Source organism: Artemia sp. Qi Xiang Cuo, chromosome 15, assembly GCF_049724085.1.
Source record: "Artemia sp. Qi Xiang Cuo chromosome 15, ASM4972408v1, whole genome shotgun sequence".
NCBI classification, from domain to species: domain Eukaryota; kingdom Metazoa; phylum Arthropoda; class Branchiopoda; order Anostraca; family Artemiidae; genus Artemia; species Artemia sp. Qi Xiang Cuo.
The window spans coordinates 48,399,897-48,424,822 of NC_142808.1; the positions used below are offsets into that span (position 1 = coordinate 48,399,897).

Below are 24,926 nucleotides of genomic sequence, written 5' to 3' on the forward strand. Positions count from 1 at the left end.
TAGTAAAGAGACATATTAAAATCTAAAACACTAGAAATAGGACCACAGAAATAGTCAACCGGGGGGGGGGCAATTACCTTCCCCTGATCTAGATTTAGATTGTTCTAGTAATTTACTGTAATTTCTGTTTTATAATGTATTACAGTTTCCTGAATTGGCGCCCCAGAAAGTCAAATAGCAATTAAAAATTAAAATATACAGAAATTGCTACTCCTCAATAAATTAAGCCTATAACGAACAAGTGTGTCAATTGGAAGGGGGAAGGGGGCAATTGCCCCTTAGATTTCGAAAGAAGGGCTTCCTTTGACATCCCCTATGCCATAATAAACAAAATAAAAATAAATGAGTTCATCAAAATAACAGATATCTCTATTGATGTATAAATGAAAACTAAAACAAACAAAAATTAAAATGAATTTTCCAGTCAAACTTAAATACACAAAAATTACCCCAAATATAACGGCGCAACCAACATCTAAGCCCTCTAAAAACAAGAGCACCATTTGTGGTTTGGTAAAAACAATTTATTTGTCCAGAAGTGTGCCCTTTATTTATTATAATATAAATAAACGATAGAATAAAATCTGAAAGCTAATCAAGGTTTAAAAATAAGACCCAAAAAAACAAGAATAGAGTTACCCTTCCTCTAAAAAACTCTTTAAAGCATGAAATTTATGCTTAACCGAAATCAATAACTATTTCAAGGAGTATGATTTAATGTGGAAACATAAAATTTGTGAAAAAAATTTCATAAACTGTTAAAAATCATAAATTTTAAGTGAAACAAAAGTTAATGACCATCTGGCAATTAGAAGATCAGGGGGGGCTATTGTCTCACTCTTATTTGTAGTATGTTTTTTTTTTAAGCTCGAGCTGAATCCTTCTGCTCATTTCTATTGCTAATAGGTTTAATCTGCTCATCTCTAGTTTTATCTGTGTTTTTTTTTACGGTTTGTGTTATATACATTTTAATCTTTCTTCGTTTTTGGTTATATTTACTAAATGGCTGAGTTTCTTCCCTTTTGTGAATTTCAGAATTTGTGCAGATAACTAGTTGAATAGGGTTACCGTCCCCCATGCCTCCTAAATACTAGAACATAATTTGCACTTTACTGAAAACAATCCTTATTTTGAGCTATTTATTTCTATTTCTCATAAGATCGGAAAACAATCACCATCATAACCAAGATTACTGAAAAACAAAGGATTGTATACTAAACATATTGTGATATGTTCTGGTCTTTAGAAGGCACGGGTGCACCAGTCCTACTCCTCTGCTCGTTTTGAATTTGACTCGGTTATTTATTGTAATATCTGTTTGTTTTGAGTTTTATCTGTTTATTCATGGTGATTTATGGTAGTTTTACGCTTGCTAAAATTATTTGACTATATTTCTGCTCATTTTCGGTTCAGTTTAGATTTTTGCTTTTTTTTGAGTAAATTCTTCTATCGAATAAGTTTCTTAAATTAATCTCAGTTTGTTTTTGATAGACAGAGTCTTTTTCATTGGTAAGGATAATACTATTTTAGATCTTTTCGGTTTTTCAAACAGTTCGTGGTAACCAGCTGTAAGTAAGGAGCGACACAGCTCAATAGTACCCGAAACTAAAAAAAAAAATTGATATCAATAGATATATCAAAAGAAGTGGCTTCTTATGATAATTCCAAATATATAAGATTCATTAAGTTTAGTGTTACCCATCAAAAGCTATGGGCCTGAGAAACATTACCTGATTTTCAAAAAATGGGTCAGACACCCCCAGAAGTCAAATAATCTTAACAAAATTTGCACCATTGGATTCAGCGTATCAGAGAACCTACTCTAGAGGTTTCAGGCTGCCAGGAGGGCGAATAGCACCCTTCCCACGCCCCTTTTCCCCAAAATCATCTGATCAAAATTTTGAGTTATCCATTCGGTTCAGCATAGTTGAAAGATCCAATTACTATGTCTTTGGGGGTGACTTGACCCCCACAGACCCTGGAGAAAGGTCTGTAAGTTATGAAATGTGCCCATTGTATACGTACAATATCCTGATTTTTATTGGGAAGCATACATACATTTTTCAGAGGGGAGATTTCTGCTGGGGGTGGTTATCCATGGAGAGATTTTTCTGTGACCAATAAATTTACAGGGGTGAATTTTCCAGGGAAAATTATACACTGTGGGGATTTGACAGAATTTCTATACGAAATTTTTTGTCTTTCTTTTATTTTTCTTTCTTTCTTTTTGTCAACTCAATCTTTTACGTGAAGATATCCCGGGGAATTTGTGCGGGGGAAATTTTCAGCGGGTATGGAATCGTCTGGGAGATTTTTCAGAGGAAGGGGAGGGGTTTTTTTCCGCGAGACGAATTATCCATAGGAGAATTTTCTGCAGGAGAAATTCTCAATGGTGGAATTTTCTGCGACAGCAACTTCCCACTGGGGGGGGGGCCAGGAAAATTTTCCACAGAAGGTGGGGTTTCTCGAGCATGCTTTCAAATGAAAGCATGCCGAGGAAATTTTTTTAGGCAGATTCGTTTGCAAGAGATTTTACAGGAAGGGGGGGGGGGGGTCAGCAAGGATGAAACTCTCTGGAAGAAACTTTACGGTGGGGGGTATTTTACGTGAGAAGAGCTTTCTATGGAGGATTTTACCGTGAGGGAAGTGAATTTTTCATTTAGGGGGCCGGATTTACCAGGATTATTTGAAAAACGATCAGATCTTAAATAACAAAAATGATCAGAAATTTAAGTTTTTTCAACTAAAAGTAACGGGCAAAATTAAAATTTAAAACAAAAAGAAATTATTCCGTATACGACGGGGTTGCCCCCCTCCTCAATACCTTGCTCTTTACGCTAAAGTTTGACCGTTTGTTCATTTTCTTAACAACGACTCTAGAAACAAAAGGACCGTTTAATTTGAATAAGACACTTTTTTAAAAGTTAAAAAAAAAATTAGTGTGAAGAGCAAGGTGTCGAGGGGGGGGGCAATCCCTTCATATATTTAAAAAGAAATTCCATGTTATGCAGAGCTCTTCCAAGTGTAGTGTTTTAGCAGTTGAGAAGTTGGTTGTGGTAATTCAATAGTCGTTATATTTCTTATTTTTTTTAAAACCAAGAGTTGTAAAGTAGGTTAAAGTCTACAACCAAAAGTGTTCTAATATACGCCCCTCTTATGCGGAGGATGAGAAGCATAGCGAGGTTTTCCAGGTTTACAACTTTAGCTACTAGAAATTTGATTGCACTAATTCAAAGCGAGGCATCTCTTAATTTTTCTTTCTGTTTCTTGTCAAACGGATATTTATAGCACTGGTTACAGCATGAACCTAAAGGCGTTCTATAAACTAATTGTTGTAAAGAAAATATTTTTACCTTGTCTTTGGTGTCTTACGGCAGGTTCAAATTGCTCTCCACAATTTTAACCCTAAAAAACTAAAATTTGCTGTCAAAACTAGACATAATTCACTCCCCATTGTTGCTCCTCATGACATAATCCCCATTGTTGCTCCCCAATGACATAATTCGCTCCCCATTGTTGCTTAGTCTATAACACCTATAATGGCCAGTTACACATACACTCGGACCTCGATTTGACTTTGCACCACCACCTAGCCAAAATTTGTCGTATGACGTCCGAAAATATGGCACCCTCAGCAGTGGCCTGATTTTGTCTTATTGCAGATACACCCTGCAGACACTTGTATCACTTTAAAAGTTGACCTCCTCTGAGGGCCAGATAAAGGGCAATTGGAGCGATTGGGCCCAATCGGGCCCCATTCAAATAATTAAAAGTATATTTATGTTAAGTTTGCATTGTGGAATGAGACATTAATTTGTTTATTATTATATAATATATACTTTATAATATAGAAACTGATACCCGTAAAGGTTAATATCAAAATTTTTGAATTCAATTAGAATTGTCCTACATTAGAGATTTTGCACTGCGTACGTGAACTGCTTTATGTACATAAACAAATGCAGACATATTCGATTTCTAAATGTTTAATATATAGAGAGGGCCCCGCAAAAAATCTAATGGGGCTCCGCACCAATTCAATCCGATCCTGCCTCCTATTGACATATGGTGACAGCTGGTCAATTGACCTTACACCTCTTGAGGAGGTTATAGTGAACTGGCGGGCTCCGCACCTATTCAATCCGATCCTGCCTCCTATTGACATATAGTGACAGTTGGTCAATTGACCTTACACCTCTTGAGCAGGTTATAGTGAACTGTCGGGCTCCGCACCTATTCAATCCGATCCTGCCTCCTATTGACATATAGTGACAGTTGATCAATTGACCTTACACCTCTTGAGGAGGTTATAGTTAGCTGTCGGACTCCATACCTATTCAATCCGATCCTGCCTCCTATTGACATATAGTGACAGTTGGTCAATTGACCTTACACCTCTTGAGGAGGTTATAGTAAACTGTCTTTAGAAGGTGTCCAATGAGACATTTTGCCAATAGTTAAGATTTTGAAATGTCATCTCGATCACGGAGATTGTGGTAAAGATTTTATTATTGCTGACTATACCTAGAACTCACTGTTTCTCATCGCCAGAATTGGGGACTCATTGATTCTGGCAGAGAAATTTCTTATCCAATTCAGAAGCTACCAAGAAAATTTTTCACATGGGAGGAGGGGTAAGGTAAGTTCTCAAAAATTCTAGGAGAGTCTAAGTGTTGGACTGAAATTGTCAGACAAGTGCCATGTAGTGCCGAATGCTGCAAAAATCTATCTTTTTTGGTCTTTCAGGTGGGTTGACCTCTGCTTTGGGTGCTCTTGTTTGTATTTTTTGTCTTCTTTTTCTATCACATCAGACACATGAAGCAACCGATAAAAAATAGCTATCAGAGACCTTTTCACTAACACAGGCCACTCAACGCGAGTAAAGCACTATTTTGCACAAAAAAGCAAACATTAATTATTATTATCTTTCCAATAAGAAAACAATTGAACAAGTACACCCCCAACAGCTAAACTTGAATATCGTTAGCCAACAAAAATTAAGGGTTTCAGGCTGATTCCATTATTTTCTGCATAGGTATCAATTGAAAGCTACAGTGATGACAGTGGTCAAGTATAGTTCTGAAGCAAGGGCGCTCCACAAAAACAAAGGAAGATTTGCTAGAGGTTTTCCAGAGAAATTGCCTACCGTTTGTTTTGGGTACCCGACTGACTAACCGTATTTCAAAAAGTAGGCTGTACGAAAAATGTGGTTCAATGCCGCTTTCTAAGGCAATAATGAGAGATAGGTTGAGACAGTTAGGGCACGTTCTGCGGACGAAGGATGGCAGATTGCCAAAGGTTGTCCTAGTCGGCAAACCACCTACGGCCAAAAAGATGTCGTAAGGAAAGATTTAAGAGAAACGAGAACAGAGACGGAGGAGGAGCATGCTTGGCTGTGTTAACCTCAGACGGCTCAGTGCTGCACTGACTTGATTAGCAGTAGTAGTAGTAGCAGTAGAACTATACAAAGATTTTGGACTTTAAATTTCACACTAATTGCCAAATTGAAATTTTGTTTCTAAGTTTCTGCTGCAAATATTTGAATAAGAACTTAACAGATTGCAGAAGAATAAAAGACATCACCAGTTTCAAGAGTCGAACTAAAAATTGCTGCATAAGGATTGCCGTAAATATTTTGGAGAAAGTATTTTCAAATTCTTCCATTGAAACTTTAAATCTCATATCACACAGATTGAGATTTAATATTCTTCCTCTAAGTTTTAGGATAATTTTGTCGCAAGAACACAATTTGAAATTTGGCTCATTCAAAATAACTTTATTGCTGGCATCAAAGGAAAAACAACATCACATAGATGGGATTCAAATGGAACTGAAAAGCTTTCAAGGACTATTCCCCAATCCTTTGAACTTCAAGGAATGTTTGATAGAAGTTGATTTCTATCATTTTGCTGCAAAAATACCGGCCTTTTTAATCAAAACTTCCCCAATGGGGAAAGAATAAACAGAACATCACCAGCTTCTGTTCAACCATAGAAAAATAAAGTTAGGTTCAAACGCAGAAAAGGGAAAGAAAATGAGAAAATACACAAAAATAAAAAAGATCATTATCTCTAAAATCATGAATTCTTACCAAACTTTAGTTCTGACTTGACAGAGGAAGATAATGCAGAAGTAGAATTCAGAAAGCATTAGGCATTAAACAGCTTGCCAGGACTATTTCCCGATCCTTAAGACTTCAAAAAACGTTTGAAATTATGTCATTTTGATGCATAAATATCATAATAGACTGCTGATACAGTTTTTTCTGACTAACCGAGAAAAACACTGAGAAGGGATATTTGTGGTGGAAGCGGATAGGATTCAGAGGGCACTTGCAGCTTGCCCGGACTATTTCCCAATGCTTCAGACTTCAACAAACGTTTGACATAAGGTTAATTTCCATCATTTTGCTGCAGAAAGAGTGCAATTTTTAATTAAAGCTTCTTATATGGGGATGGACTAAAAAAGCTACCATCTTCTGTTCAAACATGCTGAAATATATTTAAATTCAGAAGCAGAAATAGGTGAAAAGAATGAGAGAGAGGGAAAAGGCAGAAATGCAATGCAGACTATGCTGCTCACAAAGCATGACCGGTAGTGTAAATATTCAGATTTCCAGGCTTTTGTCGTACAGTCGGTATTTAGATGAGTTAAACCTCTCCAATTTTGAAGCAGATTACACAGAGTTTAAGGTCGGAAGATATATATTTAAAATAGAACTACAGAATTTAGACTGCATTGGTTAGATTTCTTAAAAAAGGGGAATAGCATGGAATCCTTCGCAACTTTTACCAAAAAATCCCAATAAACTATGACTATTACGTCTAAAAGTCGTAAATAACATATTCCCACTTGACAGATAATCACTAAAACCAAAAGTAACCTATTCTCTAAAGAGGAACCATCATATTAACGTCACATTTTGATCCTCCTGATCCACCTTTTGATCCTCCTTGATCTTTCATCCTCCCGATCTCCATTATATTGCAGACCCTACTCTTGAAAGATGATGGGTCTACAAATTATGGGTTGTCAGCCCCTACTAACAGTTCTTAACATCTGTTCATGGGTTTTTGACAATGACGACTTCAAGCAGTGTACTCTGTTTTTCACTTTGGTGACATTCTTTTCGTGCATCAGGCTCGTTTCCTAAATTCTAAAAAAAAAATTCTTGTAACTACAGTTGAAATTGAAAGCGTAACTACAGTCATAATTCTCGGTTTAAACTGACCCAAGAAAAGAACACAGGGATGTTTCAGCCCGTCCCGTTCTCCTGTAAAGAAATACATTTGACCTTTTCCAGCACCTCCCAAACCCACCTATGTGTCATCAAGGAGGCACACTTGTGCCTCTTTAAAGAGGCGACCCACCACAATGTTAAGCGATTTCCGGTCCTAGAGGTTGCAGAGAGACGGCGGTGATCGTATTTTGTAGCCCAAGCTCAAACTAAGAAACGTGCAAAATTTCATCCTCCTCCGACTTTATCTTCATGGGGTAAACTGGGCCGGAAGTTTCGACCCTCCCACCACAGCCCCCCTTTAACGTTGTCCGATTGGGCTGAAATTTAGAGGTTAGGCTTTCCTAGGGCCCGGCAGCTAATCCTCGAAATTTCAGCTCAATCAGATCATTCCTTCCCTGTTTTTCAAAAACCAGATATAACCACTTAATGTTCATTTCTCTTTTTTTTTTACTAGTCACGCCTACAGGTCACAGTTGGCAATGGATCCGGGTGAATGAGGACTCATTCGAAGCGGAATTTGACCTGTTAGGGCATTTTGATATTTTCAGACCGAAAAAATTATCCCCTGAGTTTACATATACGACAAAAATCTTTTTCCTATAAGAGCCCATGTTAAATTTTCCCACCACAGCCTCCCTTTAAGGTTGTCCGATCGGGTTGAAATTTAGAAGATAAGTTTTCGTGGGGCTTGAAAGCTTTTCCTCGAAATTTCAGCTCAATCCGATCACTCCTTCCCTGTTTTCCAAAAACCAAATATCAAGTTTTGTGGGGATTTGCTTGCGTCAAAAATAGATTCCACACACTAGAAATACAAGAAAAGTGGCGTCCCTTTATTACAGTGGTCATTACTACAAACTGGCAGGCGGAAGAACTGTGTTCAAGTTCCCTTCAGAGGAAATTTTTTATATACTTAATTTAAATTTTAAAAAAGAAACTCAGCTTCTTTTTTAAATTATTTGAAAAAAATTACGTTTTTTGAAGAATTAAAGAGGCTGAGTTACAAGGTCGAACCTTAAAACGTACAGGGATTAGGAGGCACAGTTGGGGGGCTGTTAAAGAGGCTGAGTCACAAGGTCGAACCTTAAAACGTACAGGGATTCGGAGGCACAGTTGGGGGCTTTTAAAGAGGCTCAGTTAAACGTTTGACCCGTAAAACGTACAGGTATTAGGCGGTGCTGGTGGGGGGCTGCCGACCCCCAAACCCCCGCTTCCGTATATGAAAGGGGCTGTGCCCTCCTCAACGCCTCGCTCTTTACGCTAAAGTTTGACTTTCTCACAACTCTTTTTTTAAACAATAAAAACTTTAGCGTAAAGAGCGAGGCGTTGAGTTTATATTGAATTTAAAGTTTAAAAATTAAACTCAGTTTCTTTTTTAAATCCAATCTATTAAGTCCTTCGGCTCAACAGTCGTCTCCAGAAGAATATCACAGTCGGCCTTCAGGTTACAGGTAAGTCTCCACTGCTTTGATAATATTATTTGAAAAAAACTACGTTTTCTAAAGAGTTAAATAAGTAATAAACTGTACAAAACCTGCAGAAATTATTTGAAAAAAACTACGTTTTCTAAAGAGTTAAAGAGGCTGAGTCACAAGTTCAAACCTTAAAACGTACAGGGATTAGGAGGTGCAGTTGTGGGGCTGCCACCCCCCAAACCCCCGCTTTCGTATATGAAATGGGCTGTGCCCTCCTCAACGCCTCGCTCTTTACGCTAAAGTTTTTATTGTTTAAAAAAAAGAGTTGTAAGAAAGTCAAACTTTAGCGTAAAGAGCGAAAGAGCTTTCATATACGGAAGCGGGGGTTTGGGGGGTGGCAGCCCCCCAACTGCACCTCCTAATCCCTGTACGTTTTAAGGTTCGAACTTGTGACTCAGCCTCTTTAACTCTTTAGAAAACGTAGTTTTTTTTCAAATAATAAGTATATAGACCTAGAGATTATCTGTACTATTTTGCAAATTTTTAAACATCATAAATCTTTTAAATGGAATGCAAAAAAATCTTCAAAAACGCAAACAAATGTGTTTATATTCATTTTTGTTACGTTTTTACGAGTCGGACAAAAGTTTGGGGGAGGGGGTTGAAACCCCCTAACCCCTCCCCTTGATATGACCTTGGCTATATGAAATTTCCAATAGAATTCCGCTTTTTCCGTAAGTGATCCGTAGATCTACGAAAAAAAAACCCCATTAAATTGGAACCCTGACAGGCGTATTGACCAGACTAATGTAAAGAGAAGGATAGGGTAGAGTTCCTTGCGTAGGAATCACCATAAGTGTTTGGAAATTGTGGCCCAAACGTACACTTTTGGTTTCCCCCACTTAGTAAGGAAAATTATTTTACCTCTGACCCCCCCCCCCCGCTGAGAATCGGAACTGTGTAGACCTAGGGATTATTTTTAAATTCTACATTCATCCTAAACGTCCACTTTTGAATCAGGACCCCCATGATTGTCGGAGAATAAATAAAGTCACCAGCTTGAATTCAAACTACAAAGCTTGTTACGCAAGTTCTGGTCAGATTGCTTCAAAGAGGGGGGCAAGGTGGACTCTTGTGGAATTTTTGAAAAAGAATCACCATGAATAGGGGGACATTATGGCTTAAAAATACACTTTATGTATTCTCCCTCCATAATACAATCGTTTACCCCCCCCCCTAAAAAAAGGAGCTGTGTAGACTAAGGGATTACTCGTAGAATTTTACATACTTCATAAATGTCACAAACATCGTAAACGTCAAGCTTTGAATGACGACTTCCTTGATTGTTGAAGTATAAAAAAGTCATCAGCTTAAATTCAAACCAAATTTTATTACAGGCGTAGAAAATAAGGGTTGATGGACAACGGATAATAAATCCCTTACAAAGCAATAAAGCTTGACAGAGGGTGTAAATCCCTAAGCGACCACTTCCTCTGTTTTAAAATTATTTCTAATCATAAATAGGGATTTTTAGTTAATTCAGTGGAATGGTTTTTACTTCCAGTCATTGAATCTTTCAGTCTTTCTCGTTTATGACTGAGTAGCACGCTTTATACCATCTGTTACGGTATCCATACTTGTAACTATCAAATTATTTTCACCAAGAAAATATTCACGCGACACGCGAGCAAACTATTTCTGTAAAAGCTTATGGGACTGTAATTAAGACCTACTGCTTTGATTTAATGTTTTTATCAGTTTCTGCGGTCGTTTAATAGCATTGAAATGAATCGTTTAGAAGCTATAGTAGTTACTGCCTTTCTTAAGATGATTAAAAGAGAATTTAAACCACAATACGCATAAACTACAATTTGACTGACCAACAGCTGGGCAGACATGTCAATTGGGGGACAGGGGGCTCCCCTAGATCTTAAAAAATACCTATTTTGGTATTTACATTAAGAAATACTTATTTCGGCATTTTCATTCAAAAAATCGATAGAAAACTAGATTGCCCTCCTATATTTTGGAAAATACATTTTACTCCACCCCCACATTTTCGTGAATTGACACCCCCACACCTAGGTAGGGAATTTTCTTCGGGTGCGGTTCCGATTTAAAACTTAACTTTGGTTAAACCCCGCATTTCATATATTAATACATCTAAAAGCTTAATTTGTAAGGCAGAGGTATGAGAAGGGGGTTTTAAGCAAAATATAGATTTCTAAGTTTAGCCCTTCCGCCCCCCCCCCCTTATATGTCAGGACATGAAAATAAAATGATTTTTGCACCCTAAATCCATCTTTTGTCTATTTATGCCTAAAATTCCAATAGCATTCTTTTTGGTTGCATAAAATTATGATGTTTTGGGCAGTACCACATATTGTCGGTGTTGCAACGTTGAACCGTTATTTATATTTTCTAACACTTTTCGCACGTAAAAACTGAGACATAACAACTTATTGATCCTCAAAGACAAAATCATGTTCAAAGGAAAGCCACACGTTCTTAAGCTATTTGGCACAAAATGTTTTAGCTTATATTTTGCTGATTTTTCCCCCATGTTTCTTTTCTTCTTCTTCTTCTTTTTTTTCCGCTACTACCAACAGCGGCATACTTGCATATGTAGGTCATTTTCGCTACCAAATGAATTTACGATTTTTACTATGTTTTTTTTTTTTACAAAATATATGGTTGTGAAACTTTCTGCTTAACCCATTAATTAGGCTCAGAAAACTTAAAGACGTCCCCTGGACGATTAGTGCTTCTTTTGTCTATTATAGTTTAAGATTATGTAACTCGAACATAGATATTTGAATATGAGTTTACGCAATCTGAATGAATTGAATATTCGATACACAGAATCTGCCCCAATTAGTCAGCTTTTAGGTTTACCGATAGTAACAAATTGGACTAGGCTAAACTAATGGCATATATCAGCTAAAAATAAGCCTAAAAACTTCTTCAAAAGCTGTTTTGCTGAAATTGGATTGTTTCTGTCGGGCATTGCAGGGAGACAGATTTTAAACCATGAAGAGCAAGAACAGTGAAAATGAAAACTGATTGTTTGAATCGGTTAAGTGGAAACTTACGCAACCATTGGGTATCTTAGAATTAGGAAAAACCGGGAATTTAATTTAAAAAAAAACGACCTCCATATTCAGTTATAAAATTTTGGCAGTAACGGGTAGGAAAAAAAAGTAATGTGGGATAACAATCAACAAAAATAAGCTACTAACAGACAGTGGTGGATCCAGGGGAGGGGCGAGGGGGGTGCGCACCCCCTAACGTAGTCTAAAGTAGTGTAATTTACTTAGTTAACGCAAGTTTGCGTTAATTAAACTTGCTCCTAACGCAAGTTTGTCGGATCAACCTATTTTGCGCCCTCCCCTAGAAATATTCCTGGATCAGCCCCTGCTAACACATGTCGCAAAGCACCTTAAGAAAATTAGTTAACCTTTGAAGGGGAAGTTGTCTTTGGGATCAACACATGGTTAATGTTTGAATTTTATTGACAAAACCATTGTGAAACTTAACTAACTAGTTTTGCTAACTTATTTTCAAGCTTCAACGCGGCAACACTGACGAAAATGTGGTGCGGCCCTAAGATCTTCATAATTTTGAAACAAAAGAGAAATTGCAAATTGTTGCATGATTGGACCTAACATGGGTCAAGGGGGGAATTTTGCAATTTTAATGTCCTTGGTACTATTAAGACGGACATAGTATTTTATGCATTAACCTATATTTTAGAATCACCTTATTGGTTAGTTTTGATTCCTTGGTGGATAATTATTATCTTACTGCCCGACTTCACCAAACTTCGGGAAGAATTTCTTTCATGATTTATGAAAAGTTTTATCAGGTTTATAGATCGAGTGATTAATTTGTCGTTAGAATAATGTTTGGACACTATAGAAGATTCCTAAAATGGTTAACACTATTTTGTAAAACCTGGGATCAAGCAAGCTGCCCCATGTATGCCAGTAATTAACAATGCATGTTTATCAAATTATCCCAGGGGCACTCGCTTTTCCCCCACTGGTGTACATATCAGAACGCCTGCTGTGCCACATAGTTTCGCCAGTCTTAGCTTACTTCCACCACAGATGATACGCGCCACCTGATTTACATCTCTGAGCACCCTTGCGCCATACAGTTTCGCAACGCGTGTCACAATTCCGTCATGGATCACACGCGCCACATGGTGTATATAATTCCTGAAAGGTGGCACCCTCTACAAATTACCCAATCTTAGTTCATTATTAACAATGCCCAGATTAATCACATGGTTCAGGCCACCGAAAAGGTTTTTCACTTCTTTTTTTTTAATTGTAAACAGGATATAAAAAAAGAGAATGCCAAGATCTTTGTCTATTCTTTGTCTATACACAATAGCCATCGCATAAACGACATCCTTTTATAAATGAGGTTCATCCTCTTTTTTTCTTTTTTTCTTGATGGATTTACAGAACTTAAAAAGCAATAAATAAGATGAATTTTCCACTCCGTCAGCAAAGTCTTTGACCAACAATATTTTCCATGTCACCGAACAAAATTTAGAGTAGCCGCCAAGTAATGATTAGCTAGACAGGACAAAATACTTTAGTAATATTATTAATAATAATAATAAAATAAATACTAATAATAATCATATTATGCGATCATAGTAATAAAATCTATCCCTCTAATAATGATAAAATATAATACAAAAATAATAGAATAATATTGAAAATAATTATTAATAAGAAGAATAAATAAATAATGAAATTATAAGTTAAGCCATGATTTAATAAAGAAAAAAAACACTTCATACTCGCACATTTTGATAATAATTTAAATAATAATAATAACTGATTGATACTTATAATAATAATAATGATAATAATAAAATTAATGATGATAGCAATCAAATATTAAAATTGTAATAAATAGTATCAATTCAAAAATATTTTTCTAATAATAACGGTAATGATGATAAATAATAAAATAATTATGTCTAAGCCGAAATGGTATTTTTTTTTTTTTTTCAAAAATCAAATGGTTAACTTTAACTTTAAGAAAAGATGAGAATTATGAATACTTCGGCATTAAAATGATAAAGAGATAGATCCCCTTCGTGAGCAGATGGTGAAATAGCTGAGAAGGGTTAATAGAATCAAAGGCTATAAAAATATAAAGGGGACAAAGATGCCTTCGGATGGATGATGACTATCAACAAGTAAACTGAATCATGTTCAAACAATTCCGAAAAAGTTAAGCCAGCTTTGCCAGCTTTGGCTTTATTCTGATTAACCATGGCTAATTTTGCAGAACTATGTAAACATAATTCATTTCACTCGTTCATAGATAGTCTATCATCCATCCTAGTGTGATTATTTCTAGAATCATCCAAAAGAAGGGGAAAGGGAATTCGATGAGGGTGAATGGAAACAACCTCAGGCTGAAAACCAAACAAATTTTCTCCAAAACTAATCCCTGGAGTATACGGATGAAGGTCAGTAAGACGAACAATTAAGTGGAAATTCACCTTTTTAAGAACCGAAGGTACCGTGCTATATAGAAAGTTATCGGGATCGGGTACAACAGACGTGCTTAGCTAATTTGGGATAACAGATAGGATAATAGAGGTGTTCTGGGTGCTCGGCTGACTGACCGTATTTCCAACTGTAGGCTGCACGAAAAATGCGCTTCCATCCCGCTTTTTAAGGCTATAATGAAAAAAAGGTTGAGACGGCTAGGGCACGTTCTGTGGATGAATGATGACAGATTGCCGAAGATTGTCCTTTTCGGCCAACCGTCTAGGGCTAAACGGAAAGCAGATCGTCCTCATCTGGGGTGGGAAGATGTTACAAAGAAAGATTTAAATGAATTGGGAACTTCCTGGGAGGGTGTAAACAGGGAAGCTTTGAGTAGATTGGGATGAAGGAGGAGCGTGCGTAGCTGTGTTGGCCTTAGACGGCTTGGTGCTGCGGTGAGTTGTTAGTAGTAGTAGTAGTAGCTGATGAAGTAAAAAATTTGCAACCAGACTGGAGATGAAGCGCAAAAATCCCATCAAAATCATTAGGTGAAGATTTAATTCTCTTAAGAGCAGTTTCAACGGAAGATAAAGACAGGTAATTACATCAGACTGCGAAACCGTGGATGGTAGATATTTGGGAAAAAACTGACTAAAGAAAGAGTGAATATATTAAACATACTGAACCCCCATTGTGAACATACTTTTGAAAAACTAGACGAATAATATTCAGCCGTAGCTTGCGCTGAAATTGGAGAATCCGCAACTTTTTCAACCTTCACTGGGCTCATTACGTTTGTCCTCTCTTTACGCGAACTCGAAAAATTAAGGCCCTTATACCTAATAGCTCTAAGGTATTTTTCATGCCTCAGTCTTGTCTTTGGTTTTATATCAATAACCACACCTTTTTTAGGCCGTAATAAACCCAAATTTGAAGCTAAAACTTAGCTTTATTTTTTATGACTTTTAATTCAGGATCCAAGTCTCAAAAGGACTTCCGAGTTTTAGCTCTCACTCTAGTTTTCGGGACACTTCAGCACGTTCAGTCCTTCAGCACGTTTAAGACAAGTAATAATTTGATAATAATAAGCATTAATATCGCTTTTTCTGTCTCCAAAGTAAAAAGAGCACTGAAGAAGTTGATAAAGAATGTGGATCATTGCTAGTAGGCTATTCAAAGTGAGCACATAAAGTGTCATAGCACATAATGTTTCATATCTGCAATCTTCCAATCACTAACAGTAAACCACTTATTTATACTAGGCTTTGCACAAGTAATTTGCTGAAGTTTCATAGACACATTGAAAAATAGTGGGAAGTGGTCACTTCGATGAGAAACGGTCTGAGATCGCTTAAATTGATAACGTTATTCAGATCTGACACAATATCAGAATTGTGGATTATTAAGTGAGTTCTTTGCAATGATAAGAGGGGGTGGAGCCCTAGATAACGTATCAGAATGGAGGAAAAGGTTCTTTATGCCCGCGTTAAAATCGCATACGTTTTAGAAATCATTGAAGTCCTTTGACAGCAGCGTCACTTCAAAAAGTTTCGGGATTTGTGCAATACTTTATTCGCAATACTGCACAATACTGCACAAGTTTTGCGCAATACTGCAGTTCGTAGACGCTGTCGTTCGATAGTCACAAGGTAAACAGACAGTTAGGAAAAGTATAAAGCCAAATTTAACGGTCAAGCAACTCGCATCAGGATCAAGAATAATCAGGGGGGGGGGCATCTCCAAGTGTTCTTAAAACGCAAAAGCAAGCCTTCAGGAGGAGTGGCCGAGGGTAAATCGGGCAGGGGTATGAAACACAATTATAATAGGAATATCATATTATAATAAATATAAGAATCTAAAAAATGACAAATAGCACCGTTCGAATTGACGTGTGTGACTTGTATAAGATCACTTCATACGATTCTTAGTACTTAGTTAATATGTATTTCAGTTTCCCATTATTTGAAATTCCTTAATATATTAATTAATTTGAAAATACTTGACGATTAATTAATTAATTTGAACATTCCAGTGATTAATTCAAAATTCTTTAGTCGTTCAAACAACTTATGATTTAAAATTTTACCGTTGGGGTAATGAAATTTACCCTTGTTCCATTCGCTCTGGCAGGAAACATGTTGGAAAATTCCTCAGGGGGAGGGTCACTTGATAGTTTTGGTAATTTATAATTTAGAATGGGCTATTAAAATTTGTAACGATTTACCCTTTTCCCTAATTTTTACAGTTTGCAACGACTTTCACTTGTTATATAGCTCTGCAAGGAGGCATGCTGAATAATTCTCTGGGGAAGGATTCCTTGATGATGATTTACAGTTCAAAATCTATTATTATAATTTATGACAATTATCCATCTCCCAGCCAGCAGAAATGATGATAGAAGTTCTCTCCGAGGTAGGGTAAGTCTATAGTGTAATACAGGTAATTACTTGGTCCAAGAAAATTAAAACAATCGGTCTTCTTAATTTAGTAACTGGGATAAATGAGCACTAGAACAAAGTTCAAGTGCTTACTCATCCATCCAATCACCTACGACAAAACAGTAAATCCAAACCAATAGTCCAAAAATCATGTCCAAAACAGAGCCACTGCAACATTAATAAATATAAATCGGTTTCCCAAAGCATAGTCAATCATGTGATCGATAAAACTACCTCAAATTTCCTTTTCATACCCAATAATTTGCAGATACCTACTTTCAAGTTTCATAACAAATCTAGAGAGACAGCTAAACAAATGGATTAATTCATTCAAGCATCAATTCACCTTTGAAGTCACAAATCATATGTACGTTCGTATAATTATAGGGATTACTCGGTACTAGTATTACGCCTTCCTTCACTTTAAAATGGTATTAAATTTCAATTTTCCCTCGATATAATTTTCTAAATTCTTCCCAGATTAACGATGGATCTTGGAGATTTAAAATTTAGGCAACCTACCGTTAATATCAATTTCTCACAATTTTACTCACGGCTATAATATTAAACGAAGTTTACCGACCATCGATTAAATTGCGGCCTATTGCATACCCAAGAAAAAAAAAGACAAATTAAAAGCTTTGCTGCGTTTCTGAAGAAAATTATTTAGAAATTAGTTTGAAAACACCTTTTTTGCGGTATTTTCATTAAAAAAAATACCCTCCCCCAGATTTTGAATAATCCTTTTTAGAATCTCAAAAAAATATCAGCTTGATTTCATAAGAATTGTAAGTGGTTTTTGGATAAATTCTCTAGGATTTTTGCATTTTTCATTCATTTTCCCTACATGGTGCAGCTTTTTTTAAATAATAGCAACAGGAAGTTCTTTGAGTAATTTCTTTTTTGCTTGTTGATTATAAATAGAAAATTGTCACATAGTGACACCGTGGATTTATTTTTGTCCAGGAGTAGCAAATAGAGAGGGGATTAATTGTCTCCCCCCTAATTTTGAAAGATATTTTTTTGTCATATTTTCATTAAAAAAAAATTACGTCTCCCCTAGATTTTGGAAAACACCTTTTTTGTAACTTCAAAATACCTTTGAAAAACAAGTTTAATTTGAAACAAATTTCAAAATATTTTGAAAAACACCAGTCGTAACTCCCCCTCTCCTACAATTTTGTAAGTGCCAACGAAATGACCTTTTTAGTCAAGAAGCGTCGCTAACCAGTGGATAGATAGGTAGATAGAATGGAAAATGGTGAAATCTTAATGAATTAAAAAAGAGAAGATGCCAATATTGTCAGCGGCACAGGCAGTGCAAAGAGACATATTTTCAACTAAAACTATCAGCTGTAAAATTCTTCTAAGAATCAAAACGCAGATGGCGTTGATTATTTATGTGAGAAACTAGTTAGGGTTTTTCCCTTCAATCCGTTTTCTACAGTCCTCAGAATAGATTTAGAGTGCTTCAAAAATTCACTCATTTACAATTTTTAAGACCCTACAAAATAGTTTCAATGCGATACAGTTCCAGTTTTCAGTTCCCCAAAGTAATTGGATATTTTAAATGAAAAATAATTTAGTTAAATTAAAGTGAATTCATCTAATTAATTAATTAAATTTACGTATGCCAATTTCAATTAATAAAATAAATTAGAAATATTTTCTTAGAAATTCAGGCATTAGCAGTTTTTAAGACTTAGGAAGAAGATAAGATTTTTAACTAGAACAGAAGATGCAATTCTAGTTAATTTTCCACCATAATTTGTAACATATAGAAATTTACGAAATACAATTAATTTTTTTTAATTAACATACTGTAATTATTATGTTCTCTGTAAAGGGAAAGCTATATATCGATATAAACAGTCACTTGCGTTAAAAAGACCGCCTTTCAATAACAATAAAGAAATATAAATCTGTAGTCCAAATGCACCAGAGACAACTTCAGAGACATCCTTTAAAACTTGAAAGCAAATTTTCACCTGCAACAACTTTTTTGACCCAAGTGTTAGAATCCATAACAAATGATGCTCAAAGACACTATTTGTCTTTTTATGAAATAATGTGATTCAAAGGACACTGTATGCATCCAGTTTATCAAGACGACGTATCTGATATATTGCAGAAACAGCTAATGTTAGTAAGATGAAACTTCCAGAAAATATTGTGGGGAGGGGGTTGTTGGCCTAAATCAAAACACACTACCTCTATGAAGGTTGTAAAACAGGGCGAATAAGCAATATTTCTTGAAAAACTATGGCCATTAAGCTGAAATTTCCTGAAAATATTTAGCGGGGTATTGAACTAAATCACAAGACAACGAGGTTGCCAAAGATGACTTATATGCAATTTTCCTAGAACGGCTTAGGGAATTAAGTTGTAACTTTCAAGGAAATTTTATTGAGATATTAAACTGAATCAAAAAGCTCTATGTGTATCCATACTTTCAAAAGGGCGCCTGTACAATACAACAGGATAAGCTAATGGTAATTTATTGAAAATTTCAGAGTGTGTTGTTGACGATATTGAACAAAATCAAAAGACAGTTTGTGCACTCTTTAATGCCTCAAAGCAAACTTTGGTCTACAACAATTATTTTGGTCCAATATTTAGAATGTATAACAAGTTTGCTTTATAAATTTTGTCTTTTAAAAATCAAAAATATTTTCTTAAGCAGGACATAACTAAAAAATGAGTTAAATTACTGATTAAGTTAAAAAATGAGATATTGCTTGCACTTTAACCATTAATACAAAACAGTTTCTCAATCAGTGTTAATCAGTAAAGTGTTAAGCTGTTAATCAGCGTGAATTCCATAATACTATCACTTAATAATTAAAGGGAAATAACCATTAAAGCTTTCTTGCGAAACATTGAAGGCATTTTCAAAGACCACACTGTCTTTCCATGACGTACAAATCACAGTTCAAATAGAGATAAATCTTTTAATTAGACGAGAAAAAAAATGATAAAACTCTGAATATTTCGATTACATTTACAGCACAGTTTATATAATTATCCAGTAAGTTTACCGCAGATGATTTCTGGCTCTTCATTCTCGGTGCGAACAAAAAGCTCCTCCCACTTATTTGTGCACTTATTGTCCACTTATTGGTGAGCCGGCCAAGTGGTTTTGTCAGTACTTGTTCCGTAGGTGATTATTCTTTGTCTACCCGTGAAAAGATCTAATGCCGCTTATGTTTACACGTTCTCTGGAGCACTCGCACCTCGGTCCTGGTTTGTTTCTTAATTCCCCTTTCGTGAATCAATACATTCTCCCCATCGATTATGTAAATCAAGTTCTCAGGTTAGGTTAGCCTAAAGATCAAAGAAGCCATGTTTGTTTCTTAATTCCCCTTTTGTAAATCAATACATTCTCCCCTTCGATTACGCAATCAAGTTCTGGGAAATTCACTTCCCCCTCTAGTACTAGATCAATACATTGCCACTATTGATTTTGTAAATCACCCCCCCCCCCCAGTTTCATAAATCGATAATTCCTCGAGTGATTATGTAAATCACCCCTCATGTCATTACACGTGGCGAAACAACAACAGATCGATTGACCTTAACCATGACCCCTTTCTACTCATATAGGGTTTTTATAGAAGGCGTTGTCGTAGAAACTTCAAAACAGGCTCATTCGATTGGAAATTCAAAGGGCTAGTAAAATTTTTAATAGTCGAAAGTGATTGGAGGGCAACTAGCCCCCCCCACGCCCTTCATTCCCCCAAACACATCCAATAAAAATTTTGAGATAGCCATTTTGTTCAGCGTAGTTGATTTCCACATAGAAAATATGTTTTTGAGGAGGACACTCCCCCATATCCCTCAGGACAAGGGTTTTGAGTTATGCCCTGGGGGTATATAAGGTTTTTAAAGAAGTCGTTGTCGTAGAAACTTGAATAAAAGCTCATTCGACTGGAAATTCAAAGGGCTAGTGCCCTTTTTAATGCTCAAAAGTGATTGGAGGGCAACTAGCCCCCCCCCACCCCCATCAAACCCCCAAACACATCTAATAAAATTTTGAGATGGCCATTTTGTTCAGGGTAGTTGATTTCCAGATAGAAAACATATTATTGAGGAGGACACTCCCCCACAACCCTCAGGGCAAGGATTAAAAGTTATGCCCTTGGGGCATATAAGCTTTTTATTGAAATTTTTGTCGTAAGAACTTGAAAAAGGGCTCATTCGAATTGAAATTCTAAGGACTAGTACCCTTTTTAATAGTTGAAAGTGATTTGAGTGATTTGAAAGTTTTGGAAAATAGGTCTTTAAGGATGACAACCACTTCCCCCCACAGCCCTCAGGGCAAGGGTTGTAAGTTATGCCCTGGGGGCATATAAAGTTTTTATTGAAAGAGTTGTCGTAGAAACTTCAAAAGGGCTCATTCAATTGGAAATTGAAAAAGCTAGTGCCTTTTTTAATAGTTGAAATTGATTGGATAGCGACTAACGCCCCTCTCGCGCCCACCATTTTCCCTAACATATCGAATTAAAATTTTGAGATATCCATTTTTTTCAACGTAGTTGAAAGTTCTGGAAATTTTGTCTTTTAGGATGATAACCCCCTCAGAGGCCTCAGTGCAAGTGTTGTAAGTTACGCCCTGGGGGCATATAAAGTTTTATTGAAAGCGTTGTCGTAGAAACTTCAAAAGGGCTCATTTGATTTGAAATTTAAAGGACCATTGCCCTTTTTAATAGTCGAAAGTTATTTAAGAGCAACTAACCCCCCTCTCACGCCCACCTTTTCTCCAAACACATCCAATCAAAATTGTTAGATAGCCATTTTATTCAACGTAGTTGAAAGTTTTGCAAATAAGGTCTTTAAGGATGAAAACCCCTCCCCCCACAGCCCTCAGGGCAAGGGTTGTAAGTTATGCCTTGGGGCGTGTAAGGTTTTTATTGAAAGCGTAGAAACTTCAGAAGGGCTCATTCAATTGGAAATTGAAAGGACTAGTGCCTTTTTTAATTGTTGAAAGTGATTGGAGAGTGACTAACGCCCATCTCACGCCCACCAATTTCCCAAACACATCCAATCAAAATTTTTAGGTATCTATTTTGTTCAACGTAGTTGAAAGTTCTGGAAATTTTGCCTTTTAGGATGATAACCCCCTCAGAGTCCTCAGTGCAAGGGTGTAAGATATACCCTTGGGGCATATAAGGTTTTTATAGAAGGCCTTGTCGTAGAAACTTTGGAAAGGCTCATTCGATTGGAAATTGGAGTGGCTAGTGCCCTTTTTAATAGTCGAAAGTGATTGGAGGGCAACTAGCCCCCCCCCCCATCCCAGGCCTTCCCCCAAACACAACCCAACGAAAATTTTAGATAGCTCTTTTGTTAATCGTAGTTGTTTTCAAGATAAAAAATATAATTTTTAGGAGGACACTCCCTCACAACCCTCAGAGCAAGGGTTTTAAGTTATGCCCTGGGGACATATAAGGTTCTTGTAGAAGGCTTTGTCGTAGAAACTTCAAAACAGGCTCATTCGATTGGAAATTCATAGGACTAGTACCCTTTTTAATAGTCGAAAGTGATTGGAGGGCAACTCCCCCCCCCCGCACGCCCATCATTCCCCCAAACACATCCAATCAAAATTTTGAGATAGTCATTTTGTTCAGCGTAGTTGATTTCCTGATAGAAAATACGTTTTTGAGGTGGACACTCCTCCAAAACCCTCAGGGCAAAGGTTGGAAGTTATGCCCTGGGGGCATGTAAGGTTTTTATAGAAGGTGTTGTTGTGGATACTTCAAAACAGGGTCATTCGATTGGAAATTCGAAGGGCTAGTACTATTTTTAATTGTCAAAAGTGATTGGAGGGCAACTAGCCCCCCCCCCCGCCCTAAAGTGCCCCACACCCCGCCCTTCAAAAATTTGAGATGGCTATTTTGTTCAGCGGAGTTGATTTCCAGATAGAAAATACGTTTTTGAGGAGGATTTAGTATGAAACTAAGTTGAACAGCATTATTTGTGTTCAGATTTTTAAAAAGGTGTATGTTGTTAAAAAATTTCTAAAAATTTTTCTCCAGCGTACAAATAGCAGGCAAAACTATAAAGTCTTAAAAAACGAAAGATTTAAAGTGTTATTTTCTTTTTCCCTGAAAAGACTATGTCAATATAAAACGAAGAGAAATTAATTAAAAAAAAACTTTTTCCATAAAATAAATTTTTCAAAGAAAAGTAAAGAACTCCATTAAACAAAAAATGAGCAAAAATGAAATCAAATAATAAACCAAGCTTGACACTACCACAAATCAGCATCGATAAATAAATGAAACCCAAAACGAACAAAAATTACAATAAATAACCGAGTCAAACTCAAAACGAGCAGAAATTAACATAAGTTGGGCGCAAAACCCTTCCAAAGGCCTTCCCAAGGCCAGAACAAAATTTGCACTTTACTGAAAAAATACAAATGAATGTGCATTGTCAGTTTAATATACATATAATTATATTTAGTAATCAAAATGTTAAAAATTATTTGATTTATTAAAGTTATTAAATTAAAAACATTTATATTTTTTTCAGTAAAGTTCAAATTTTGTTCTGGCCTTGGGAAGGCATAGGGGTTTTGCGCCCAACTTATGTTAGTTTCTGCTCGTTTTGAGCTTGACTCGGTTATTTATTGTAATTTCTGTTCGTTTTGGGTTTCATTTATTTATCGATTCTGATTTGTGGTAGTTTCGAGCTTGGTAGATTATTTGATTTCACTTTTGCTCATTTTTGTTTAATGGAGTTCTTTAATTTTCTTTGAAAAACTTATTTTGTGGAAAAAGTTTTTTTAATTATTCGCCCAAAAAACTTCATAATTTAGAAATTACCAAAAGAAAATCTTAAAATATTGCGGTATTCAGGTATGGATGGACCTAAGATGCGTTTGAGGGGTAAAAATGCGTTTTACTGTGATGTCATAGGCGATACAAAATTTAATCATTTACGACCATTCCCTAAATATCCGTGTGTTGATGTAGCCTATTTATTGTTTTTTTCATTTCAATACAGTGGCGTCAGGGGTGGATCTAGAGCAAAATCTAGGGGCGGGGGAATGTGACAAGGACGCCAATAATTGACCAAATTGGCAAATTTATTTAAAAAAAGAACAAAAAACAGAAGAAAAAACGAGGAGTGAGGGCGGCAGAAAACTCTTGAGGGTGGGGGATCCCCCTTACCCCTTGGATACATCAGTGATTGGCGTCTATGGGGGGGGGCATGCTTCCTCCTAAATTCCTAAAAATCTTTTTTTGTATTTTGAATCCAAAACGATATTTTTTCTTTCTTTTTTTTTATTAAAAATATTGAAAAAACAAGGAAATCGTCCCCATAAACAGTGAAAAAAAAACAGTTGTCTAACCCTAATTTCCCTGGCCTAATATTAGTTTTTTAATATTCATTTAGTAATAAACTAGTTCAGGAGGACCCTTCGGAAGCTGTTAAGCCAAGAGAATGTGTTTTTATGCTCATTCAAAATACAGACATAAAACCAATAAATTCAGTTCACTTCAAATAACTGTCAACACTCAACCAAAAATATGTCGAAAAAACCCAAACCGTTTGACCTCTGACCTAACGGTTAACGTTTTTAAAGAAAAGGAAATATGTTCCACTTTACCTACTGCTGCGCAGTCCAAATGGCTTGATTGCTGTCTCATCCTTCTCGACTGTTTTTATAGCAATATCCGAGCGGGCCCCTGTAACAGATGAGAGGTTACTTGAAGGGGGGCTTTTGAAAATCTAATATAAGTATGTCACTAAGTGGAAGATTCATTAAAAAGGGGGCACTTGTATGACATTTACAAAGTGGTAGTTATATTGAAACGTTGCTTCAAAAGCTATTCATTTTCCATTTTCACGCCACTTACACTTTGGCGGAAACTTTTCAGTTTCGTTCGGCGGATATTTCTCAATAGCTTAATCTTCCGACAAAAGATTTTTAAAAGCCCTTTTTCAAAGCAAGATAATTTCAGCTGCGACAAATCAAAAACTGTTATGTCACATTATGTAAAAAAAAGTGCATTAAAAATATCTCTGGTTAAACTAAATAAGCACAATCAATTGGTCTAATTCATGTTCTAATACTTTATTTAGCCTTCAAGATAGTTCAGTTTATATTTCCCGAAATTCCCAAAATTTCTTTTTCCGAGACGGTGCAACGCGTTGTTCCTACAGGAAATAGAAAAATACAGAGAATGGAAATTAAGACACGTTTTCTGTGGTAGTTTTCTGGGTTTTTCTCTTAGGTTTTCCAATTTCGTATTTGTACTGAGGATAGGTTAGCCAAAATATTTACATTTCCCTTATTATTTTTTTCACTGAC

General features: G+C 36.2%; 1 protein-coding gene across 1 annotated transcript in view; it reads right to left on the reverse strand.

Moving 5' to 3' along the window:
- The window catches only part of LOC148943767 (ADAMTS-like protein 5), a 184,833-nt gene extending 160,535 nt beyond the window's left edge, over positions 1 to 24,298 (reverse strand). The window contains exon 1 of the mRNA XM_089101232.1: positions 24,222 to 24,298. The gene's annotated coding sequence lies outside the window, so the exon portion shown is untranslated. The remainder of the gene's footprint in view (positions 1 to 24,221) is intronic.
- Between the last annotated feature and the right edge of the window lie 628 nt (positions 24,299 to 24,926).